At 32.6% G+C, this 27,580-nt stretch overlaps 2 pseudogenes; both read right to left on the bottom strand.

Moving 5' to 3' along the window:
- Nucleotides 1–11,885: 11,885 nt before the first annotated feature.
- On the bottom strand, nt 11,886–20,680 carry LOC107907929 (uncharacterized; annotated as a pseudogene).
- Nucleotides 20,681–23,280: 2,600 nt separating this feature from the next.
- LOC107907928 (uncharacterized) lies at nt 23,281–26,331 on the bottom strand (annotated as a pseudogene).
- Between the last annotated feature and the right edge of the window lie 1,249 nt (nt 26,332–27,580).

A 27,580-nucleotide genomic window follows, 5' to 3' on the forward strand; every position in this document is an offset into this window, starting at 1 on the left:
CCGTAAACACGAGGTTCACCAGGACAGTAAACATGAGAAAAGGCCAGTGTGGTAGATATATGAAAAGATGATTGTAACACCCTAGACCCGGCCTAGACGTTATTGCCGAATCTGTCGATGTCACAAGGTAGTGCTCTTCGAAAAATATGTCGTCGCTAAATCCCCTTTTCTATTGAACCATTTTTTTCATTATCTTATGTTAATTTCAAATCGTGTCGTTCGTTTCCAAAACATTATTCATTTACAAATCGTTATTCAATTTCTAAACGTTTTCTTATTGCGAAAACTGTTAAACAGTTTGCGTATTCTTGGTATTTTTGATAAAACATTAATTTCATTTGAAAACCCAAGTTTTACCTAATACTAGCAGATTTAAATCATAAAACCGTATAAAAATCAAATTTAAACCCAAATCCTTAAAGGCCATAATTATAGCAAAATACTCCCAAATAAAAGTAAAATCATAAATAGGTAATAAACAGTGTAAAAGAAGTCGTGTGGCCACCATTGAGTCCTCTTTCGCATCGATCTGCCTAAATCTAAGGATTACTTGTACAGATTAAACAGAAGGGGTGAGTTTACGTAAACTCAATGTGTAATCGCCATACAAATGAACAGACAGTAAACAGATAATCACAGTTTGGGCTTAAGTCCTTTTCAGTATCAGTATCAGTCCAGTTTGAGCCTTATCCCATCTCAGTGCAAAAACAGTCATGCAATAGGGCTTTAGCCCATCACAGTATCAGTAGCAGTAACAAATATGCAGTCACAAAAATCCTACCCAGCCTCTACACTCCATCTCCGTCCAACCCTACACTCTATATAGGGATATTATCAACCCCCCATCCCTACACTCCAAGTAGTACCGAATGCGGCACTAAACAGTAGTTTGTAGTTGAGCTATCAGTAAATTAGACTCGAGGCCTTTCATTACACTTCATCCTAACATTATAATCCCCCAACCCAATGCAATGCAATATACAAATATGACATGCTATAACATAATATCATGCATGTAAATAGGGCATACATTATCAAATCAGTAGGACATCATTAGGCTTAATCATATCAGTCATACAGTCATTTCAGTCAATTAGGGGTCTAGGTAAGCTTACCGACCCTACAGTAGGTTCACAGTCGACTTGGGTGACCCGTGCAACCTTATCAGTCAAACAGTGAAAATGGGCCTACAAGCCCATATGTTTGCTCGTGTGGGCTCACACGACCGTGTGGGTCCACATGACCCAAATTGGCCTCGACCTCGTGATCCATTTTAATGTAACCCATGCTAGTTAATTACTCATATGTGTTTCCACTATTTACTCATATGATCCTTCAAAGTTGTCTACTTGAGTCACTGTTACTAAATTATTTTTATCTTAAGCTACAAAATTCCAAATTAAGATCCCCAAATTTTCCTTAAAACCAGACTCACATATCTTCTTACCATAAAATTTTCAGAATTTTTGGTTTAGCCAATAAGTACAATTTATTCTTTAAAATTTCACTTATTCTGCTGTCTAACGGTTACGATCTTTCTACATTAAAAATTAATTATCTTCTCGTACATAATTCAGATGATGTTCCCGTTTGTTTCTCTTGAAAATAGACTCATTCAGGATTTTAAACATATAAATTATAATCCATAAATAATTGTATACAATTTTTAATAATTTTCCAAAGTCAAGACAGGGGATTCCGAAATCATTCTGACCCTCTCTCACTAAAATTCAAATATCTCATAATATGAAATACTTTTGCTTACTTCGTTTCTTCTATGAAAAACTAGACTCAAATATATTTAATCTCATAATTTTTCATCCTCTAATTAGATTTACACAATTTATGGTGATTTTTCAAATTTAGCCTACTACTGCTGTCTAAACAGTAAGTAATTTTGGCTTTTCGTCGAATCCTTTATTTTTGTGTTTCGGGTACACACTTGGTATCGTTTTGCTGCAAATACGCTCTCAAGCACCTTAAGACCTAAAAACCAATAATTAGAGCCCAATTTAGATCACTAACGAAAACTCACAACTAAAAATTGTCTACATCAAAATCGATAACGAATCTAAACACTTACCGGCAACGAACCGAAATTTCTAACGCTCAATTTGCTTGTGAAGCCGCAACTGATTTCTTATTTTTGCCTAAACCAAGAGAGCTAAAACAATCCTTTTGAGGAACTAGCTCAGAAATGATAAAATAAAGGTAGTCAGATACTTACAGAACGAGTGTATCAATTGCTGGTCGGAAAGTGGGCTTGTAGAAATATCAAATAGAGAGGGTGGACTAGGGAAAAATACTTGTCTAGAATCCCACTCTGCCGAAATACTTGTCCATCATTGCGCAAAAATAACGCCTACACTCCAACATGAATTTGAACTCAAGACCTCATGCAATCAAACACTCCACATAACCACTAGACCAGCAAGCCCATTCTGTTATTTGATTACCAACTATTAAACTTAAGCCCTTTAGGCCAGGTTAAGACTTTATTTATAAAAATACTAAAATTTTCCCAAGTCATGGCTTGAATTTGGAACCTCCAACATACACCCAAAGCACTTAACCATTGAAGTAGATAAGTACTTATGTCACATAAACACAAAAACAAGAATTAAAAATTTTGGGGCGTTACAACGATGACCATGACACATTCTGGAAATGGCGGATGAGCCGCATTTGTCAAATAAGATTTTTACGTGTCCCGAGGGCGATGATGGGTAAATCTCAAGTGATGTTGAGTTTAAGAAAATCCATATCGTTAAACACAACTACTATGTGATGCCTTGGTGGCAAACAAAACAGAGCCTTAATGGCGGAGTTATCGGGAAAGCTTGTAAGGCGAATTTTGTAATGCCTAAGTGGCGAGTTGTTAGTCCGCCTTTGTGGCGAGATCTAGGTATGCCTTTAAAGCATTTTCTGAAAAAAATTTTGGTAGTATACCCGACTGATGAACCCTCCATTGTAATCCACCAAGACAAAGAGCTTGGTGTATCCAGAATTATGGGTGGTGTAAGTGTCAGCCAAACCTGGGAACTCTCACATTATGTATCGAAGTCATCTAGGATTCTTTTGGATGGTCTATAATATTTCATTCATTGGAATAAGTTCATTGTCTAGGTCGATTTGAAGATACAATGTGACTAACATTCTGACAGTAACCAGAGCTAGTATAAGAATCTGCTAAGAGTAGCATTCGTCTATATATCATTTTGAGAAATGTATCCAACTTCTAACTTCAAAGAGATTGTGAAATATGATCTACAATATGGTGTGAAGATTGTGATCCAACCATTAAGCAAGATGTGTATAAGGTGGTAAAGTGTAGAGATTAACGTATAGTTATCCTCCAAGAATCAGAAAAGTATCCTCCAAAGCTTGAAAGAAAGTCCAAAATCTTAAAGTGGAGGAATTCAACAATAACGCTTAAAGGTAATGTTGGTTGAGACTTACTAAGTTCCGTTGAAGTTGCGGGCGTCTATTTGTAATATAGGTTCTTAAGATTGAACTAGTATGCCAGAAGAGACCAAGCCAGGAATGCGATATTATGCATACAGAATAACATCCCCAAAACCTCTTGGTCGATAATAATATGAGATAGATATTTAGTGAAATAAGATATAAAGAAACTAAAAGATAAGGGATGTTAGAGAAAAATGAAATAAGAAGTATGTTGTAAAATATTAATTTGAGCTAGGGACTAAATCATAGAAATATAAAAAGTTATGTGGTATAAGTGTAAATATTTAACATGCGAGGGGTTAAAGTATAAATATGGAAAAATGAAAGGGCCAATAGTGCAAATATCTTAAGGGTGGAAGGGTCTAGAAAATATGGAAAATGGATTAATAAGGACCAAATTGAATAAGTGGAAGAAATGGGAGGGACTAAATTGTAATTTTACCAAATTAAGTGATGATTCAATGATGGAATTTTGAAAGATCATGAAGGGTAAAATGGTCAAGTAGCAAGAGAGATAGTTCTAGAACGTAATGATTATGTTGGTGATATTTTATGATTCTTTTACGGGATTACGGACTTGTTTAGATTATCTACTGAAGTAAGTTGTCTTTCTCGCAATGTAAACAATTTTATAGTGCCACTTATCATTAGTTTGAACTTAGACAATCAATGAGCTAATATTTGCTTGTCACAATTTTGCTATGCATGCAAAACATGAAATATAGAAACATAAAAGATAATAGTGAAATGTGAAATTAACTTTATTTATTTATTTATTCATCGTTCAAATACATAGAAAATAGTTACATGTTTACTACAATATGAGCACATTTCCCAACAATAGTGAGATGATTATTTAGATTTTAATTCTAAGTAATTATTGGTAAAAAGGTCGTAAGAAAGGAAAGTTCACCAGAGACTGTATTAGGTGGAATGTCTGCTAGTGATTAATAAAGAAAGAGGGCGTCCGTTAGGACTATCTAATGTGGAAGCCGCCAAGGACGATCTAAGGAAGAAATAGTCCGCTGGGGACTATCTGTTGTTGGGAATATCTTGTCGGATGGTCTGAAGTGGGAAAGTCTTGTGGGGACTATCTTACAAGTACGAGTTCACAAAGGAAATGTGGTGCTTAACTATCAGCCAAATCTCATATTCAAGGGCCACAAATGAGGATATTAGTAAATAAGTCTTCCTTTAAAAGAATGTATTTGCACAAACTAAGTTATAAAAAAGTAAATGTCAGATAATATAGTAAGTCAGAATTTAGTTTAATGTAGAATACCTACAAGTCCGCCAAAGGTAGTCGCTAATCCGCATATATAAATTAAGTTAGAATTGTTGTTAAGTAATACGATTTAATTGTGACATTTGGTACCCGGACTTGGCGATCGGGTCAGATATAGGGTATTTCAATTTAGTGGTATCAAAGCCTAGGTTTAGTTGATCCTTTAAACGTAAGAAATTGAGAAATAGCCTATAACACCGCTAACTCGTCTCCATCGCTGGATTAAAGTTAAGGAATAATACAGTACAATTCAGAACATTTAAATTCAAATATAAACAATTATACAAATTATCTTATAACATTTAATAACTAATATAAATCAAGGTAAATCAAGTTTATGGACCTTAAATCGAGCCTACGGGGCTTTAAAACTAGTTGGGAAACAATCTAGGATCAATTTGAAAAAAAAAAGAAAAATCTAGAAAATTTGAAAAACAAGGGTTACACGGCCGTGTGATATAACCTAGACTATGTGAGTACTTGAAGTATGGACACAAGACCGTGTCCCAGCCCGTGTGTTCGCCCATGTGAATATTCAAAATAGGGCTACACGGTTATGTCGCAGGTCGTGTGTCAGCCCGTGTGTGCATTCGATGTTGGACTACACTACTGTGTCATGACTATGTGCAAGACCACGTAACATACTAACTTGAGACACACTGTCGTGTCGCAGACCGTGTAGATCCTTCACTTAAAATAATTGTAACGACCCGAAAATTCGTGGGCACCGGAAAAGTACATTATCGGGCCTCCGTCATAGTAAACTGAGTCAAAAATAATTATTAGAAGTAATTATGAGTTTAGTTGAGTGCTTAATTAGGTATTAATTAGGTGAATTTAGTCTAATTAAGAATAATTAGGAAAAAAAGATCAAATTGAATAAAGAGTGAAAGTCTAATTATAGATTAAAAGAAAGTTCAAATGACTAAATAGGTAAATATGCCAAGTCCCATAAATGAGGCGGCATAAGTATGATAAAAAAAATTAGATTTTTATGTTTTAAATATAGTAATATATTATTTAATTATATATTATTATATATTATTATATTATATTATATTATCATGTAAAATAAACTAAAATTATGACAAGTGTGTGGTAGAAATAAATCCAAGTGTATAAATAAAATACATATATTTGTGATTATTATGTATTTACTTATTATTTAAGTAAAATTATTATATTAATATTATGTTATTATTATTTTAATATAAATCATAATAGAAATAAAAGAATAGAAAAAGAGAAACAGAACATACTAGGAAGGGACGAAACATGGAGAAAGAAAGAAAGAAAAAGACAAAGAGAAAGAAAGGAAAAACTAGGGTTTAAGGTTTTAAAGCTTTAAAGGTAAGTCAATAAAGTCCTTTTATTTTAATTTAGATGTTTTAGAAGTCTTAGAACAAAGTTTTGTTGAGTTTAAGCTAAAATTTTGTAAGTTCTTAGATTTTTGAATATGATTCTTGTTGAACAAAAAAATGAATTAGAGATTTAAATGATAGAATTTCTAGTTAGAATTGATAAAAGGATTAAATTGTGAAGTAAGCTATAAGTTTTATGTTGTAGGGACTAAATTGAGGAAAATTTGAAATTAGTGAAATATGCTGAAAATTTGGAGTTAAATTTGAGTTTAGATAAAATTTGAATAGAAATAGAGTGTGAATTAAATTAGAAAGTTAGATAAATCTAGTTAGGATTAAATTGGAATTAAAGTATAAAATTTGATAGAAATTTTATTTTTATTGTAAAATTTTTTGCTATAATTAATTATTTAATTATTTAATTTTCGTAGCTAATAAAGAATTTGAGGTATCAGCACAAAAAGGGAAGGAGAAGGTCGTTGAGGAGTAACTGTGAAATTCGGGTTTGTATTATTATAATTCAAATTATTTATTATTTTAATGTTAAATTTAAATTATGTGTATGGTAAGCGAATAATAAGGTAAGTGAAATATAAGGTAAGTATTATTATTAAGTTGAAAGAAATTCAATTGAATAATGGATATATATGTGGAATTGAAATGAATATTGACTTGAAAATGGAAAAGTAAAATTTAATTGAATTGTGTTTTGATTAGTGAATGAAAAAGTATAATTGATATTGAAAATGAATTCTTGAAATAAAGGTGAAAATTGGATTGTGAAATTGAAATACCCTATTAACTAGTCGAATTGAGTCGGATACAATTGGCATGCCATAGGATTTGGAAGAGTACGGGATTTATCGGCTTTGCCAATCAGACACTTTATGTGTCGTACATCAGGCACTTTATGTGTCGTATCTCAGGCACTTTATGTGTCGTATCAGGCAACTCGTGTGTTGTTTCAGGCACTTATGTGTCGTATACTGATCAGGTACTATGTACCGTTTTTAGGCACAATGTGCCGTACTGGTGTGTTTGGGTTGGAATCCGTGTATCCGTCAAAGTCCAGATTGTTAATAGGGTGAATAATTGAAATGAGAAAATCAAATGAATTTGATCGATTGTAGTATTGAATATGAGGAAATTTAAAATTGTGGATTGAAATTGAGACTGAAAACAAAAAGGCATGAACTTAATGTTCAAGTAGTGATTGAAATTGTTACATGTGATATGTGATTGAAATTGAAGAATAGCTATAAATTTTATTGTTATTGTTAATTGATGAAAGTTTAAGAATTAATTGATAATTAAGAAGATAGATAGTTACATGCTTGGTAATTCTATTTCTTTACTGCTATTATAATTTGAATTATGGTAATACCACTGAGTATAAAATACTCAGCGTACAATTGTTTCCGTGAGCAAGTTAAAAAGGAGTCAGAGTCTCGGTTCAGCATCTAGGACAATCCCGACTCCAGCATAAAGATTTTGGTGATATTTTCTTCCTTTAAGTGAAAGTGGCATGTACATAGGGATTATAATGGTTATTTTAGTATGTTATATAATTTTGTTGTAAAGAAAGATATTTGGTGTTTTGAGGATTAAATTAGTAAAATGGTAGAAATTGTTTATGACATTGGTATTGAATTGGAATGGCTTGAATAGTTGTTAGAAATGTTAATAGGGTTTTCATTAATTAAAGTAGTAAATCAATTTATTAAGCATGATTTAGTGGCGTTTTAAAGTATAAAATCATTGATTGAAATATTGTTATTGGTTTTAAGTTTGCAGAGGGTTTTATGTAAAAATCAGCAGAAATACTGTCGAAATTTCAAAAAAAAATGAATGAAGCCAATTAGTATAAATTTATATGAATTTATGATTCTTTTATGTATGTTTGTTATTTATTTAAGAATTATTTGTAAATTGTCTGAAATGTCCGGCAATGCCTCGTAACCCTGTTTCGATGATGGTTTGGGGTTAGGGGGTGTTACAATAATATTGACACACGATCATTTGAGACGGCCGTGTGTCGTGTGTGATAGCCTGTGTCCCAGGCCGTGTGACAACCTGTGTCCCAGGCCGTATGCTGCATAGATTGCCCCTGAAGCAAGCCATTTTCAACCCAATTGCTTATGTACCAAGTCATACCATAAACACATGTTTATAAGGCTTTAAAACAAATTCAAATATATTCAAAGCATCCCAAAACAAAACAACCTATGTGCCTAACTAATGTGTCCTCATTGACACCACAATTCACTAGACAAATGCATCCACAAAACTTCCACAACAATTTGCATTCAAGCTTATAAATTCACACAAAAGAATACATACCATACTTATTAATTCATTTTAACCATTCACAACCAACATACCATTTCTCAAATTCTTTCAAGAACTTTTACCAACTAGACAAAACATTGTTATAAGCACAGTTCATACTTAAAGTAAAAAACACATTCACATGTACAAAAATCCATCCAAAAGCAACATCACCCAAATTTAACAAGCTACATAGGTAACAAGTGATTAACATAACTACAATTCATCTATTACATGCCATATAACCTAAAATGAACATTCAAAAACTACCAAAAGTTTTCGGATAGTGTGATTCTTTGAACCGATCCGATCGCCCGTTGTCTAAAAAAATGTATTTACAAGGGAATAAGAGAAAAATACAAGTAAGTTTAATTAAGCTTAGTAAGTTCAACAGTTAAAACAATAAAATTATCGAATAAACATATCTATTAAATAATCCAGATAATTAACAACATTCCTGTCAATCACAATTAAATCGCAGGTCAGCTTTCTGTTTAAATACAAATGATACAACTCAATCATATACATTATACCCTTGAAAAAAACATGCTCGATGAACATTATAATGGATTTGGATACACGGTTAACCATTCAAAATACACCAAATCGCTCAAATGAGCTATCCATTCGAGAACACACCTAGGCACTAGGTGCAAAGCCCATAACCTAACATCCCTCTGAAACACACCTCGGCACTGAGTGCCTAGCCCGAAGGCTTTACATCCACCCCCAGAAATACACCTGAATCGTTATAATATAACACGGTAGTTCGCAACAATTGTTGAAATTTAGTATATCTAGTAAACAATAATGCATCACAATCATCATCTCAACACCAGTCAATCCTGTGCAGTGCCAATATAACCTATTGGCATACCAATCGTATCCTATCCTACGTTCATCGGTTCAATTATGTCTCAAATAACAACATTTAATATAATCACTTTCTCAATATATCCTATTAATACAATTCAACATCTTTAAGACATCTAAAAATATCAATTCATAATTAATAAAATATCAAAGTGTCACACAAATTAAACTGTACGAACTTACCAAGGCTAAACTACAGAAACATCAAAAGTTCAGGGATTAATCAACAACTTTCTCTTTTCCGCGATTATCAACTTGCTCTTGATCTATAATATAATATAATATAATATAATATAATATAATATAATATAATATAATATAATATAATATAATATAATATAATTATTAGCCTAAATTTCCTATTCTATTCAATTTGATACATATAATTCCTTATTTACAATTTTATACATTTTACCCAAATTTTTACATTTTATTCAATTTGGTCCTCGATATTAAAACAAACATATTTTCACAATTAGTCATTAAAACCTTGTGCCGAATTCATCTACATCCTTAAACAATCCATACATGCTAAAATTTTTCTAGAAAACATGCTTATCTTAATTTATTTTCAATTAAATCCCCAAAGTTAAAATCATACAAAATCACTTAACATAATAGTTCTATTAAACATCCAAACATCATATTCTACCATTAACTTTAAGAACACATCAAAATCATCAATGGCATCTTGCACAACATTTAATAATTTTACAAATTAACCCTTGGGCTACCTAGATTAAGCCAAAACGATCCCAAAAACACAAAATTCTTGAAAAATAGATGGAAAATATACTTACATGCAAAGATACTATATGTTGAATACCCAAGCTTTAACTATGGCTTTCTTTTCCTTCAACTTGTGGAAAATAACAAGATTATAGGGATTTGTTTTGGTTTTACTTAATTTAAGTTTTATTATCTAATTACAAATTTGCCCTTAAATTAAACATTACCTTTAGCAAAAAATTTAGCCTTAACCGTCCACCATCATTATAATAGGTATTTTAATCATTTAAGGCCACCACTTCATCATTTCATAGTGATTTAATACTTTTAATTAAAACTTCTAACTTTTGTAGGTTTTACAATTTAGTCCCTTTTAACTAATTAATTACCTAAACGATTAAATTTCTAAACCAAATTTTAAATGACTATAATGACTCTATAAATTATAAATAATTAATATTTACGAGTTAACGCATTGGAATTTGTGATCCTGAAACCACTGTTTAGACACCACTAAAAAATGGACTGTTACATAGCCCCTATGTGCATGTTACATTAGATCTGGCTTAGTCCTAGAGGTTACAACAAGGATATTAAGTATTATGTGATTAAGTTTAGGTTGATAGATTATTATGAGTTTGGTGATTGAAATTTTAAGAACAACAAAAAGAAAGGTAAGAACAACAAATGTAAATATGAAGGAAATTTTATTAAATCAGGAAAATAGGTACAAATACAAGAGAAGTTAAACATCTTCCTCTATTGGCTAGTCCGCAACCCCCTCTACATCTACATCTACCTCTCCCTCATTTCTAACTTCCTCAATAGGAGCAGGGATGGCTGGCTCTGGTTCTAGGGAGAAGAAGAGGTCAGATTCCTTTCATTTCTTCTGAAATTCTTCCCATTCAGCCCAGATTAATGTTGGTGAGCTTGCGCATACAGCTGAAGTTTACTTGCCTCATATCAAATGACCCCATGACGCCTTGGGTGTGTAGAATGTGATTGGATCTTAGCTTGGGAATATAAACTTGTATCTTTGTCATGGTTTCTAACTTATATCGATCCAAGTCTTCGTAGTTTTCCTTCTGCTCTCTAAATCAGCCAACCGCCGTTCCTCCAAGGATTTAAGAGATTAATAAGTGGCTTCCCCTTATTTTTAGGTTTGTCTTACTCTTTTTAACAATGGTTAATTTCAAATTTAACCTCTAAACTATTAAATAATTAATTAAATAAAAAGAGTAACATAGACCATAAACATGAATAGGGAAAGTAACAAAGCAACTAATATACTATTTTATATTGTTATAAATTTTTAATTTAAAGCATATCTTTTACAATCAAAATCATGTATGAAGAAGAAAGAGGGCAAAATTTTAAGAACAAAATCTCCAACCTTATAAAATATTAGACTTAGGAAAAAACAAATAACAATCTATAATGTCGTAGTAGATTTTTCAAGTTACTTTCGAGCCGCAACAGTTCTCGTACATCGATACCGTTACATACCCGTGCTTAGAATATCGACGAGAAGTAAATGGCTCCCCAGATCGAGATGTGAAATGAAGACGTTTAAACGAAAAATGTGGCGGTGGCATGTTATTGACTCAATCGATCAAGAGCTATATGAACCTACCCTTCATTTTGAGATCTGCACTTATTTCTCTACTAAGAAAAAGAATAGCAGAAAGGAAAAAAAACCGCACTACAGTTCATCTCTCACAAAAAAGGAACTTCAATCTTCCAGATAAAAATCTGTACATATCAGAGAGCCCTGAATGAAGAGTGTTGTGCCCTGTCATGCTTCAATATTTAGGTATTATCGATGTTTATAGGTTTAATAGTCATTCCGCTTCTAATTCAAATTGAAAGGAAGGCTGCAACCTTCTTAAATGTCCTTTGCATTACTTATGGCAAGCAGAAGAATTGACGCCAATGTCGTGTCAGAGTACCACTTTGCTTGTAAATAAGCAAGAGATCTCCATGAAGGGAACAACATTGAGTTTTGTTTGAGAGATGACCTAGCAGCTTCAACCATAAGTTGAAGCAATTGTTTGAACTGAGTCAAGGAACCAACATAGACAACTGGTAGTGAATGCAATATTCGGTCGTATGAGTCAATTGCTCTAGCTATCTTAAAGTGGCTTCGGAAGTCGATATCAATGATCACACGCTCAGAATTCCCATTGTTGTAATTGACCACATGAATGTACTGATGATCACCTACATATATATATGTCATAATCGTTTTTTTCAAAATTAATACTGTTTTACTGATTTATACATAAATGGAAACCATTTGCCCGAAGGGTACCTGGGAATGACATAAAATATAACAATACTTTTCATCATGAATTGTAGGGATAAAATCTCCAATACCGGTAAAAAGGGTAACATATACTGTGTTGCATAGATTTTTTGCCATATGTAAGACATCTAGAAAGAATAAACTCAAAATGGGTCTAATTTTCTACCTTCTAGACAACAAAAAACTCAAGTACGATATCATCTAAAAACAAATTGATACAAATATGCTTATACATCTTATGCATATATATATAGAGAGGAATCGAAAGCAACTTCGAAAAATTTAGGATTCAGAGGCTTATTACACACACCTCCAGGGACTTTGCCACTACGCTGCCACCTCGATACACAAACATCATCATCATACCTAGAAAGCCCCAACAGCTTTACAAGGGAATACCTGATGCAATTGGCATTATATGGACCCGACTTCACAGAGTGTAGGTCTGTCTCACCCATTGATAATAGAAGTAAATGAACCATAGAAAACAAGTCCATTTCATAGTGACACACAAAGTGCTTATAGTACTGCAACACAACAGAGCAAAAGAAAAGAGAATTAGATAAGCAATATTTAATACTTTAAACAAAAAGCTTTTAATCACTTCTAACAATTATAAATTATACGTTTTTTTAGATACAAGTAGAATTATAAATAAGATTAAAATTACGAATATAAATAATAAATATTTAAATAATTATTTTTTGACCGTCATCATTTATCATATAGGAAAAACTGTGAGAATCAATGAAACAAAAGTATGAGCAACCATTGCATTATCTAACCCAAATTCTCTTGAAATAATAGGATGAATCAAGTGGCAATGGCATCAACAACAAAAATAAAATTGAAATGATGATAATGAAGAAGCAACCTATTGGCAATGTTATTGAACCAAGCACAGTTGAAGCAACTGTATAGGTTATTGAAAATTTTAATAGGCAATTTGTTTCTCATCATTACATTGCTAAAATCTGGGTTTTTGATCTAAATTATCATCATTTTGTTGATGATTTGCAAAATTGCTCATCCTTTAATTAGTGTTGAAAACTCAATTTTATTGAAATTTTAAATAAAATTTTGTTTTTTTTTCTGAGTCTAATTCTTGCAATTTTGATAAATAGAACAATTGGGTTTGTCATCTTGTTCAAGATTTTGAGAGTAAATTGTTAATTTGTGATAAAATTGACTTATTTTAAAACATTTTACATACAACTAAAAGGAAAATAAATTTGCTCATTGAGAATGGATAAATATATGCATATATATATTAATAGAGTATAAAATATGATTATCAAATTAAATAAATACATATAAAAATTGTATAATATTATACTCATTTAAGTGAGAAATTTTTAATATAAATCTTCTGTCACTCCATTCAAATGATATATATATATTTTAAAATTAAGCTTAAAATAATTTAGGACATATATGGGAAAATTCACCTTAAAAAAACAATAGGGACAATTAAAGAAAGAAATGGGTAAGAAAACGTAACATTTCACAAATAGTGGACCCAAATTTTAAAAAAAATGGTGGGTTCACACATGGTCAATGCCAGCTCAGAGTCAATTAAATGCTAAATAGTTTTTGTCAATAAATACTTATAAATTGTTACCTTAAAACGGTGTGCATATACCATAAATGGCTCAATATTTTTTTTTTATTTTAAACAAAAAGCTTTTAATCACTTTGAAAATTGTAGATTATAAATTTTGAACAGGATCACATATAAAGAGTCTTAAATTAAAATAAAATTTGAATTAAAAGTTCATACATAATTTACATTGGAAAAACTTAAAAACACTAAAAATTTCAAATGATTTAAAAATTTTAAAATTAGTATAAATCTATAAGCAATAACTTAACTAATAAATTTACTTAATGCTTTTTTGGTAATTAACCTTAAAAAACATTTCCCAAGTATTTTTAAAAAAATAATTTCAAAATAGATGTTACATAATAAATGCTGATTAGGATGTCTACACAAATGGCAATGAGAATCCATTTGAATTTATTAGATGTATGTTAGCAATAATAATATCCGTATTTGGACAAGAACTACAAAGTTTTTTAATATCTTGGTTAATTTTAATTTAAATTCAATAATTTAAACTCTTTTTTCTATTAAGTTCCTCCAAATATGTGTTACTCCATAATTAACATCCAGTTCCAGTTCTTTAACTTGTTGTCCATGTTCTAAAACAGCTTTTTGGGAAATTCTATATCAAGAACTACTAATTTTTATGGGAATTTTATTAAGATTTTTTTAAAGATTAAATACAACTATTATACAATTTAAGTGTATAGATTTATATATTGATAACATCACGAAACACTATTACTATCATGTTGATACTATTTTCTATAAGAATAATTAATGTAGCAGCACACATATCATGATTCATTTACTTAAAAATTAATCCATAATGCAATTGTTTAAATAATACTTTTATTTTTCCGATGCTTAAGTTAAAAACCAAAAATAAAAAAATACACGCAGTACACAATTTCATGCAACGTATGTAAATTTTTTCGTGCATGCATGTTGCACGTCCAAATTGAGATAGGGGTATATCAATAGAAAAACTATGCTTCCTCAACAAAAGTATTGAATAATAGCTCAAATAAAAGAAATGAAACAACCTATTAGGACTAATTTAAAAACAAGAGCAAAAACTGCAAAATCCTAAAAAAATAAAGAGGCACACCAACCCTTTAAGGGCCTATAAATAGTGCAAAAAAAAAAAAACACCAGGCAACAACGCATGCATAAACATTTTAGCATTAGCATTTTAGCGGTCATGGTGACTTCAAGTGGTGAGTTAAGCTCAAGAAGGAATGCAAGAACAGCGAATGCTGAATCGAAGCAATTGTCATCGCTATCGATTGCTAATTTGCAGAATGTAAAAGATCGGCCTCATCAAAAGAGCAATAGGAAGCTACCAGGAGGTACTGTTAGGCACTTTGACAACAATGACCCCCACTATAGTTAGTTGCTAGTTGGTTGGTTGGCTAAAGAGCGCCGTGTGCCGTCAGGCACGCTCTACAGGGTGAAACCTTTGATAATCCATAGATCTATACATATAAATATATATGATTCCATATGTATATGTATATAAATTTTATAGATCTTTGAGGTTGGATTCAAAGCTTAATACTAGATTCTATCAAATTCATATAGATTGATACAAAATTTTGATATTTTATGTCAATTTTTTATTTTTCTTTAATTATTTTTATTTTTATAATTCTATTAAAAGTATAATTGTTAAATTAAGTTATTGAACTTAATTAATAATTTTAAAATTTATATGTGTGTATATGTATTTATACTATGTAATTGAGATATATTTTTATATTATGTAATTGAGATATATTTGCATCTATGATATGTATTTTATGAAAAAAAAGAAATTAGACTATAAATATATATGTGTGAAAAATTATTGAAAATGCAGATAAACTTGAAATAATAAATCAAGATATACTAGTACTGCCAATGAAGGCTTGGCACTGTTGCCAAAGGTTGTAGCCACGAGCCTAGAAGGCTTGGGTTTAAGTCCCACCATCTGGATTTGCGACGTGTGGGTTTTGTGTGGTTTCTCTCCGCATTTTGTCCTGTTTTGTTTGGTTCTTCGTCTGTTGTGCATTGTATTATCTTATATTAGTGGAACTTTCAAGGGTTAAACTACTCATCCAAGCTTGAAGGTCCACTAGAAATTTAGGAGGTTTAATATATATATTGGTAAATCTAAATGAGTTTATATTAGCCATTTACAAGTATGGGTGAGATACAGTAAAACTTGGAGCACATAACAAGCTAGGCTTGAACAACTATATATATTGGTATATTCTTTTCTTGATAGTTTATAAGTATAAATATATGTACAAGTAATTAAAAAAATAAAATCAAACCAATAAAAACACAAGCAATTTAAATAAAATCCACTCCGAACAACTGTATATGATAGAACTATAGACTCATATATAACAATTGTACACATAAATACTCAAACACCCATAACTTGGAACTATACTAGTAATACCATAGCGTGGTTGACAACAAGTAGTTTATGGACTTGGGTTTGGGTTGTTGTTTTGCTTTCTTTTTTTTTCTCTATAATTTACTAACCCTTTTGTATGTTTTGCAGTAAATAAACAAATAAATATATATAATAAAAATTTTACATTAATAAGAAATGGTTGATGATGATGATGGGTGCAGTATTATTATGACCCAGCTGGGCGTTAGTACCGCACAAAAACTGAAGTGTTGTGGGCATTGGAAAAAATGGGCATGATCTTCGTTCATCCTTGATTAATATTCAGGTAAAATAAATTATATTTTTTCCTAAAAAATGAACATCTTTTATTAATCATATCTTTTAATATTTTTCTGATCATTATTTTTATCTCTAATTTATGGTGTAATGTTTTTAATTTGCAGGGTTGAAGAAATTTTCTGAAATAGCAATTAAGTATTGTAAATTTTAGGAAGAAGTTTGATCTTTCATATGGGAATTGGGAGCACAATGATGGACTCTTTTGTTTAACTTCTTGGTTGTCATCTATATTTCTGTAGTTCTACATCAACTTATGAAAAATGTTTTTAACACACAAGCATGCAGATACATAAAAACACAGGCCGAGTTTTAGCAAACCTGGCCAGAAGTTTCGATTGGATCTCGGAGGTTACATTGACCACCAAAGTGATCCTAGAAAAATTTACAAAAGAACTATTTGAAACTTAATCTGAATACGGTTTGCTTGAATTGAGCTAAATTGTTTAACAATTTATACGCCAAATTTGAAATCAAACAGATTTGGAAATTTAAAAGACTAGCTTTATGAAAAATTATTTGCAGTGGAGAATGTAATACTTATCGTTTGAATGCAAAGCAGAAACTATTATTTTATGTTAAAAACTTACATTGTATTAAAGTTTAAACAAGAGATTTCAAAAAATCAAAACCACTTACAAAAAAGATATACCAAATTCGAATCCGAAAAAACGTAATCAAAACTTCAATTCAAATTAACAACTTTGCTAGTCTAATTCAAATTATACCACAGTCCATAAAAATGTTGCTAACAGTCCAATTAAAAATGATTTAACAAAATTATTGAAAACTTTAATAAGTCCAAACCAAATTGAAAAACCCGAAAAGGAGTGCCAAGGTCACCGATACAATGAGTCCAACACCAAAACATGAGAATTACCTGAAAGAAAAGAACTAAAAGGGGGTGAGCTATGCGAGCTCAATGTGAGTCCGAAACCATAGTGATATTAATTGAAAAGGTTCAAAGAAAATTTCTCAGATAAGAGCACGCAGTTAAAACAAGAAAATCTTGAACCAACAGTCAGAAGTACAAATACGTTACCATAAGCCACTCAAATTAAACTCATGTATCAATCCACGCACAAAAACACTTACACACCAAAATATTGCTCAATTGCATCCATATTGAAAATTACTTAATCAGACACATAATCACTAATGCAAACCGAATGCAACGTGTTAAAAACCCACCCACCCAACCAAACACCACTCTGACCACCCAACACACCACAATTGGGATATAGTACGCCCATCCACCCTGCACACTGCATAGGACCATGATGGCCTTTCCACCCTACACACCACAAATGTGGAACTAAGCCACTCAAATTAAAATATGCAACTAAGCTGACATATATATCTTACGGACATATCGCTATCAAATTATTATGCAGTTTAACTACCCAAAATAGTATTCATTCTCTTCTCAACCAAAATCCCAAATTTGATGCAAATGCAATACTGCACTCAATATGCTAACAGACTTGCAGAACAGAAATACATATTCAATGGACCAATTTCAAAGTCAATATCTCTTGTATACAATTAATAAGTAACGATCACAAAAATACCTCATATCCATTTATCACATCACCTTAATGCATGAACAAACAAAGAACTTAAATCCTATAATTTTAAATACACACACGAACCTAAACTGAAAACAGAGTCCCAACACATTTACAGAGGCCTAATTGAGAGTTGGATTACACAAAAACATAAAACGAGTCAGTTTATGACTCAAAACAAAAATCTGCGAAACAGGGCTACACGGCCGTGTGCCCCAACCGTGTGGAAGGGTCTAGGCTGTGTGAAGATCAACATGGCCGTATGAAAGAGGTACATGCCTAGGTGAAAGAAGCACACGCTCGTGTGATAAAGGCGCACGACCGTGTGAAAAAGGTATATGACCGTGTGAGTAGCCCATGTAACTCACTGTGCAAAAGTGCCAAATTAAGGAGTAAAATAGACACAGCCGTGTGGAAAACTCATACGCCCATGTGGTTAACAAACACGACGGTTTGTAATCTAAGGTACACGCCCGTGTAAAAATTGACAAAATCCTTAAATAGTAGCCATACGACCGTATGGCCCTGAAAAAGTTCAAATCCTTAATTTCAAAGCCTCACAAAGCCGTGTGGACTGCCCATGTGCAGCACATGCCAGTGTGGTCACCCGTGTTGTCACGAAACCACACCAAAACAGGTTAAAAATTGTGATTTTGACATCAAAATGGTTCCCAACCTTTGGTAATTAAGAAATATACTAGAATTTGCAGAATAACTTGCAATTCAATACCTAAAATAAATAGTTTTAGAAACATACTTGACTTCGCAATCGAAAGTACCCAAAAAAGATCGACTGATGCACCTCAACAACCTCAATCTGAAACTCAGTTCTACAAATACATACATAATCAACATTCACTTCAATTAAACCTTAATCTCAACAAATCCAAAACCTAATTGTAACCAAAAAAATACTTACACATCTCCCTCTCGAAATCGTATTGAATAAAGAAGAATAAAAGAGAAGAAAACAAGAACGTAGGAAAAGGAAAAATTATAAAATCTAAATAATAAAAAAACCAACGTGAGAAAGAGGGAGAGAATAGAGGAACGTGAAAAGAATTTTGGGATAACTCCCTATTTCAGATTAAAAATTAAATAAAAATAAATAAGTATTTAAACTTTAAAACAAAACTAAAATAAAATTGATCCCTCTAAAACACTCATAACGATTCAAAGATGAGACCCAGAGATAAGCTACCACACCCACAACCACTGAACTAGCAGGCTCATTCTAACACTAAAACCCTAAAAATAAACTCAACTGTTCAACCTACCCATTGACCCTAACTACAAACCCCAAAACTTCTAACCTCAAATTTTAGGGTGTTATAATCGTCCATAGGAAGTTTCACGTTTAAAAGAGTTGTAATAAATTGTGGTACCCCAAACCCGACCGAGACGGTCTGACCCAAATTCAAAATGTCACGTTAGTCACCGAATTAACCTGAACACATCATATTCTAGCATGCGCACAACACATACAACATAAAACATTCAATTAACGACAATTATAGTGTACATCATAGCTCTAAAATGTTACTAACCATACTATTTAACAAATCTTCTTAATTTGAACAATAATTTTTTAGCCAATTTAGGAATTAGAGTTTAAAGGACTAAATCATAAGAATGAAAAGTATCAAATTACACGTGTTACAAAATTTATTTATGGATTTTAAAAATTAAACATTTTAATTACCTATATAAGTGTTTTCAATGAGTTTAGTAACCATTTAGGGATCTTATTGCATTACTTAAAACCTAGGACTAAATTGCAAAGTTGAGGAAACTACCTTTAGGAGCACCCAACTCCACGTCGGGACGACGAGAAGTAGCATATGGCAGTGGGAACTGGTGATAGGCCCTTGTCCTAAGGCCATGAATAGAGTGTCTTGACACCAATTCCACGTCTCGACGACATCCCCTTCATATTTGCAGCAAACAGACCTACAATTATGCAATTCCAAGTTTGGGCACTTCCTCCTTTACCACTTCGTGCATTTAAGGTCTAAATTCAATCCACACAAGTCATATTACTCTCTTTCATAATGTAAAACATGCTCAAAACCTTCATAACACATCATGGCATAATTTGACTCTCTAAGTGTAGTACCCTATAGTCTGGATCTAGTGATCAGGTCGGGTATGAAATGTTACAAAACAACTTGAACCAAATAATGCCATAGAGTTAGTGGATTGGACCAAATGTCTAAGACACTGAAGCTGCTCCAACACTTAAAAAGAATTTTCAACCAACATCGACAAATCAAGTAAGTTGTCGCCAAAGTCATGACATTGGAAACAAGAAGTTGCAATAGATCGTAGCCAAAGATGGAAGTTGATCTTGAGGCCATAACAAAGTCACGACATTGAGGAAGCAAAGTCGCAGCTGTTGGATCATTGGTACACCCCATAGCGCAGCGAAAAAATAAATCTGACAATCACATCTAGGGATCCATGTGCGAAGAACAAATCAGGGTGAGAAGGGTATGAAAAATTACCTTTAATCATCTGGAAAATCAAAGAGAATTGTTCTGAAACTGATTACGCAATTGTATGTCGATTCCAAACCGCTACGAAAAGTTTCAGCCTCTACATAATCCACCCGGTGTGACAACGAATGACAAGAACTCTCTCAAACTTTTTTAGAGAGACAAAACTCATTGACGGTTGCTAGACCTTATACACTATATTTCAGGTTTATAAGGTTTTTCTTAAAAACCCTATATTTCCTAATTTGAGAATAGTTGATATCTTAATATGAATAAAAATTCATTATAATAATTAACTGAATATAATAATTATAATAATATTTAACCAAAAAATTACAATTACAATAATTATAGTAATATTCGATCGTAAATTATAATTATGAGAATTATAACAAGGATTTCGATAAATTATGTTTAGTTAAATTTCATACGAATCAAATTCATATTTATTAATTTAACCATGTTCTCCTTATGTGTACAACATGCTTGTACATATAATTCATTCGATATTTAACTGCCCAATTAAATTAATTCTATAATCAATTTAATTTATGTGACAGTAAAAAAAATACCAACTATGTTTGGATTCCGTTCGTTTCAACCATAGGTGTGACCCTATAGGTTCTTGTAATGTTAGCAGTAATACTAGAACGATTCTACTATTACAAAGAATGAATGGCATCTAGCAATGCATCACTGCTACCTAAGTTATAAAAAGTCGTGATTCGACATAACCTCTCTGTGATTAACCCTTCATGTATTAAATCCTTTTGTCCTTTATATCTAGAAAGGACACAAGTAATGGAATAGTCACACTTGCATAGTCCATCTAATGTTTCTTGATATCCTAAGTAGACTATGATAAACAAATAAGTATGATATCTTGTATTAACTTATTCGAGCATGGTCATGCATTTCTAGTCTCACTCAATCAAGTGGCCTAAGATATTACTTCCATTATGTAGGAGGGACAAATCCTACATTGATCAATCATATCCTACTACATAGATTGTGGTATATCCAACATCAGCCTTTATAGAGTAACTAGTTACGGTGGACGTTTAACTGTATCAAAATATACGACTCACGATATTGGGATAATGATGATCTCAAGTCTGAGGATCGTATGCATGGTAATTACTATGAGTAATGTTGTTACTATTACATATAATCCAAGAAACATACTCATAACGGGCCAGTCCAATATGTTGTTCTCTAACACACATACTCATGTATTGATTTTGACATCCCATGTCAATGACAACACATTGTCATCAATAAACTACACTTTAGTCTTAATGCATTATTGTTGTCGAAGCCTACAATAATACTTGACTAAGGACCTTTTAAGAATAATCATATTATTCTCAAGACATTATTATAAAACAATTTATTTATATACACAGAAAAGAAACTGAAATAATAATGGTAATGCCTTCTATTAGTAAACGAGGTAAAACAAATATATTATTAAAATCATCTCATGATTGGTTTTTGGGCATACTCTAACAACGACATCTAACCCTTTTCCAAGGACTCAAGCAAATTGTCTCCAAAGTTGTGACATTGGACTTTGAATGTCGCAACATTGATGCTGGACAGACTTAAAATCTACAAGGGTATTTCTAACCACACAATCAACACTAATTTGTAATTAAGGGTCGAGTCAACCCGATTAGGTCAAAGACGATGAAATCTATAAATGTAACTTAAAAACATCATAAAAGGGGGCTCGATTACACTTTAGTTTACCATAGTAGATAGGTTTAGAGATTAAAAATTTTTCTTTTTCAATTTTTATTCTAAGTAAATTTTAGTTCTTCATTTCTTTTAATTATTTTTCGCACTTTTGTTTACTATGGAATTTCCAATTGTTGATATCAATTTTTCTTAATAACACTATTTTTAAGAAAAAAAACCTAGTAAATATTGTTTATAATATTATTTTATTAGATTATATGCCTAAAAATAAAAGAGTAACTTTCAAAAAAAATAAATAACTAAATAAGTAATATAGACCATGAACATGAGCAGGGGAAGTAACAAAGTAACTAATATACTATTTTATATTGTTATATATTTGTAATAAAAAACATATTTTTCACAATCAAAATCATATATGAAGAAGAAAGAGGACAAAATTTTAAGTACAAATTCTCCAACCTTATAAAATTATTAGGCTTAGGGAACAACAAATAACAATCTATAATGCCAAAGTAGACTTTTTCGAGTTGCTGTCAGACCGCAGCAGTTCTCGTACCTCGATGTCGTTACATACCTATGCTTAGAATATTGACGATAAGCAAATGGCTCTCCGGCTCAAAATGTGAAGTGAAGATGTTGAACGAAAAAATGTGGTGGCAACATGTTATTAAATCAATCGATCATCAACTATATTAACCTACCCTTCATTCTAAGATTCGCTCTTATTTCGCTACCAAGAAAAAGAATAGGTAAAAGAAAAAAAAGCCATAATATAGTTCATCTCTCATAAAAAAGAAAAGGAATTTCAATCTTATAGATCAAAATCTGTACATGTCAGAGAGCCTTGAATGAAGAGCATCATGCCCGTCATGCTCCAATTTTTAGGTATTATTGATGTTTATAGGTTTCAATAGTCATTCTGCTTCTAATTTGGATTGAAGGGAAGGTTGCAACCTCCTTAAATGTCTTTTGCATTGCTTATGGCAAGAAGAAGAATTTCAGCTGATGTCGTGTTCGAGAGGAGTGAATTATCGTTGGTAGGGTGAGTACCACTTTGCTTGCAAATAAGTAAGAGATCTCTTTGGAGGAAATGACATCTAGTTCTGTTTGAGAGACGACCTAGCAGCTTCAACCTTAAGTTCAAGTAATTATTTAAACCGAGTTAAGGAACCAACATAGACAACTGGTAGTGAATTCAATTGTTTCAATTGCTCTAGGTATCTCAAAGTGGCTTCGGAAGTCAATATCGATGATCACACGCTCGGAATTCCTGTAATGCCTTGGATTATTTAACTTTGTTTTTGTGAAATTTTTCATAAATGCATATCTGCTTTAGTGGCTAAGTGTTTTGATTGTGTGTTTTGGTCTTGGGTTCAACTCTGAGGTTGTTGGATGAGGATCAAGTTGTGGGTTAGTGGGGAGTTAGGATATACTTTTTTTTAATTTTTATTTCTTTTCTCTCTCTTCTAAATTTTTCTTCTGACGTTAGTCTCTCTTCTTCTCCTCCTTTTCCTTGTGCTTTCTTTTCGTTTCTTCGTGTCTCCACTTTTATCAATATAATGATTACTCTAATCATTGGGGAATTCGATAACTCATTTGTTTTCCATTCGTTTGGGTAAGTGTAAGTTTGATTGGGTCGTTTTTCCCTATTCTTTCCGTTTGAATTTTTGTAATGGTGTGAAGGAAGGGAAATTAATTTTTTTCTGTGAACGTATTGCGCAGGAGTAGATGGTGAACTTGTGGGTTTTGCTCTAATGGCCTAAATCGTGATAGTAGTTATTTTTATCGACGGTAAGTTTGTTTGCACGATTTGGTTTTACATTGTTGATTTCACAAATTGATTGTTAATTAGTCGTGGTAATGCTGTTTCTAAGTTCTGATGGTCTCGGGATTGCTATAGCGTCAAATATGAACCAGGTGTGTAACAAAAACACGAGAAAATAAGGTTCGGCAAAATCTAAAAGAATGGCCTGTCGACGCCACACAGGAGTGTCCCCAACTGTGTGGCCGACCATGTACGACACATGGTCGTGTGATGGGAGTATGTGTGGCCGTGTGGATCACATGAGCAAGGCCAATTTGCGCATGTGGACCACACACAGGCATGCCACACAGGTGTGTGAGCCGTGGGCCAAGCCGTGTAGGCCACACGGGCAAGGCCAATTTAGGCATGTGGGCCCACACGGGTATGTGGGCCCAAAATTCTGAAATTTTCCCTAGGGTCGCACGTCTTATTTCGATCGACTGTGGGCCTTCCATAGGGTCGGTAAGGGCAAAACAAACCCTAATGCATGAGATTTACTTTCTTGATAGATTGATCTGAGTTTAGGAAAATTGATATGCATGTCTGATTGTGTTGTATAAGCTTGTATGATATCTGTATACGAGCATGAGGGTCATGTTAAATATTTTATTTTTGTATATCTGTACTCTGTATCTGTATATGGGGTGGGTTCTGTTTGTTGGAGGAAGTGTTCTGTGAGGCAATAATTCATTGTTATTCTAGCAGCACAGCTGCAAATTGTTCTGATAAGTGTCGTACAGACACTATGTGGTGTGTAGGGCTAGATGGGTGTTTTATAGCCCACGTGGTGTGTTGGGATGGTCGGAGATGGTGTGTAGAGGATGGGGGTAGGACTTTGTATATCTGTATGTTTCTGATAATTTGATTCTAATAAGGACTTATGTCCACTTCTGTTCTAGTATACTAAAATTTTGAAATTTGATGCATGTATGTTTCCGTGGAGTTACACACTTAGTTTATCTAAACTCACATCTGTTGTCTGTTCTGTTCAGGTAATCCTTAGACATAGGTGGGTCAGTGCGATGAGTCTCAACAATGACTACTAGTTCGAGAACTATTTTAATTAACGATTTTATTTAAAATCTGGATTATGTATTAGAGTTTTGTAATTTTGGGACTCTTTGGACTGTTTGTTTTAATTTTGGTTTTGGATGTCTTTTTACTTTTATACTGCGATGTTTGAAAAAATCACGGTTTTAAGCAAACAAATGTTTTTTTGAAAATGACAAACTCGGTTTTCAACTTTAACAACATCAAACTTTCGCTGTAAAATAAGTTTTCTGAAAGAGCAAATTAACGATGTTTTCCTTAACGAAAATAATAATATGTTTGATAAAATGTGGATTCTTTTTAGTAACAATTAAACGCGAGAAATTTAACATAATAAGATTGATTTCAAAATCCTTCTTAATAACACTCCCAAATTCAGCCATAACGTCTAGGTCCGGTTTGGGATGTTACAATTCCCATTGTTGTAATTGACCAAATCAATGTACTCATGATCACCTATATATATATGTCATAATTGTTTTTTTTTAAATTAATATTGTTTTACTAAGTTACACATTAATGAAAACCATTTTCTGGAAGGGTGCCTAAGAATGACACAAAATATAACAAATACTGTGGTGCATAGATTTTTTGTCACATGCAAGACATCTAGAAAGAGTAAGCTCAGAATGGGTCCAATTCTATCTTTTAGAACACAACAAACTCAAGTATGAAATCATCTACAAACAAATTGATACAAATATGCTTATACATCTTATACATACATAGAGAGAGGAATCAAAAGCAGTTTGGGAAAATTTAAGATTCAAAGGCTTATTAGCATACCTCCAGGGACTTTGCCACTACGCTGCCACCTCGATACACAAATAGCAACATCATACCCAAAAAGCCTCAACAACTTTATAAGGGAATACCTGATGCAACTAGCAGTACATGGACACGACTTTATAGAGTGTAGGTCTGTCTCACCCATTGATAATACAAGTAAATGAACCACAGGTAACAATTCCATATCATAGTGACATACAGAGTGCTTATAGTATTGCAACACAATAGAGCAAAAGAAAAGAGAATTAGATGAGCAATATTTAATATTTTAAACAAAAATCTTTTAATCACTTCTAAGAATTGTAAATTATACTATAACACCCCAAACCCAACATAGATGTTATGGCCGAATCTGGAGATGTCACATGGAATGGGATTTGAAGACAAGATTATCGAGTTAAAATTGTTACAGTTAGTTAGCTTTTATTTAATTCGGGAAAAAATAAGTACTAGTTGATTTGCTTTAAAACTTGTCTCTTAGAGGAAGCTTTTCTAACCAATTAATTTAGGGGAAATCGTTTCTATTTACGGAAACATTAGTTTTTAGAAAAATCGTGTTTTGTTGAGTTGCAGTTTTAAAAAAATCCATAAAAATAGTATAAAGTCCCAAATTTAAAGCCAACCAGTCCATAGTCCAAAAGTTACATCAAAAACCCAAAATAAGTAATAAATTCTAGACATTAACGAAAAATAGTATAAAATTTACTTGTGGCCACTGTCGAGTCCTCTATTGCATCGACCCATCAAGTTTGGGGATTACCTGTACAGATTAAATAGAAAAATGGTGATTTTTTGCAAACTCAGTGTGTAATACCCACAGAAAACATGTATACAGATATTCAACAGCATTCAGTTAGATACAGTCTGGGGCCTGGGCTCCTCACAGAATCAGTTTGGGCCTTAGCCTGTTCAAATATAGTCTCAAAAATACATTAGGGCCTTGGCCAATATCAGATACAGAATACAAATACAGTAAATCAAAATCCTACCCACCAACCTCTACACACCATCTCCATCCAACCCTACACACCATGTGGGGATTAAATCAACCCACCCATCCATACACACCACGCTGTACCGAAATGCGACACATAATCAGAAGGTTGCAGTTGAGCTACCATATAACAAGCGTAATAACCTTTCAGACACTTCCTCCAAATATCATCAACCCACCCCGATGCAATGCAACATGCAAAATATGTCATGTTATTATGCAATTAATAGTACATACATTCAGATATAATAAGTCATGCTCGGTATAGAAATCAGACAGACAAATCATACATTTAGGGGTCTAAGTAAAGCTTACCGACCCTATAGTAGGTCCACAGTCGACTTGGGCAACCCGTGCAACCTTACAGAACTTTTCAGAAAAATGGGCTCACACGTCCATGTGGCCTGCCCGTGTGGCCCACTCAGCCCAAATTGGCCTTGGTTGCATGATCCTCAAGCACTCCAAAGCCTATAATTGAACA

Source organism: Gossypium hirsutum, chromosome D02 (genome assembly GCF_007990345.1).
Source record: "Gossypium hirsutum isolate 1008001.06 chromosome D02, Gossypium_hirsutum_v2.1, whole genome shotgun sequence".
Taxonomy (NCBI): Eukaryota; Viridiplantae; Streptophyta; class Magnoliopsida; order Malvales; family Malvaceae; genus Gossypium; species Gossypium hirsutum.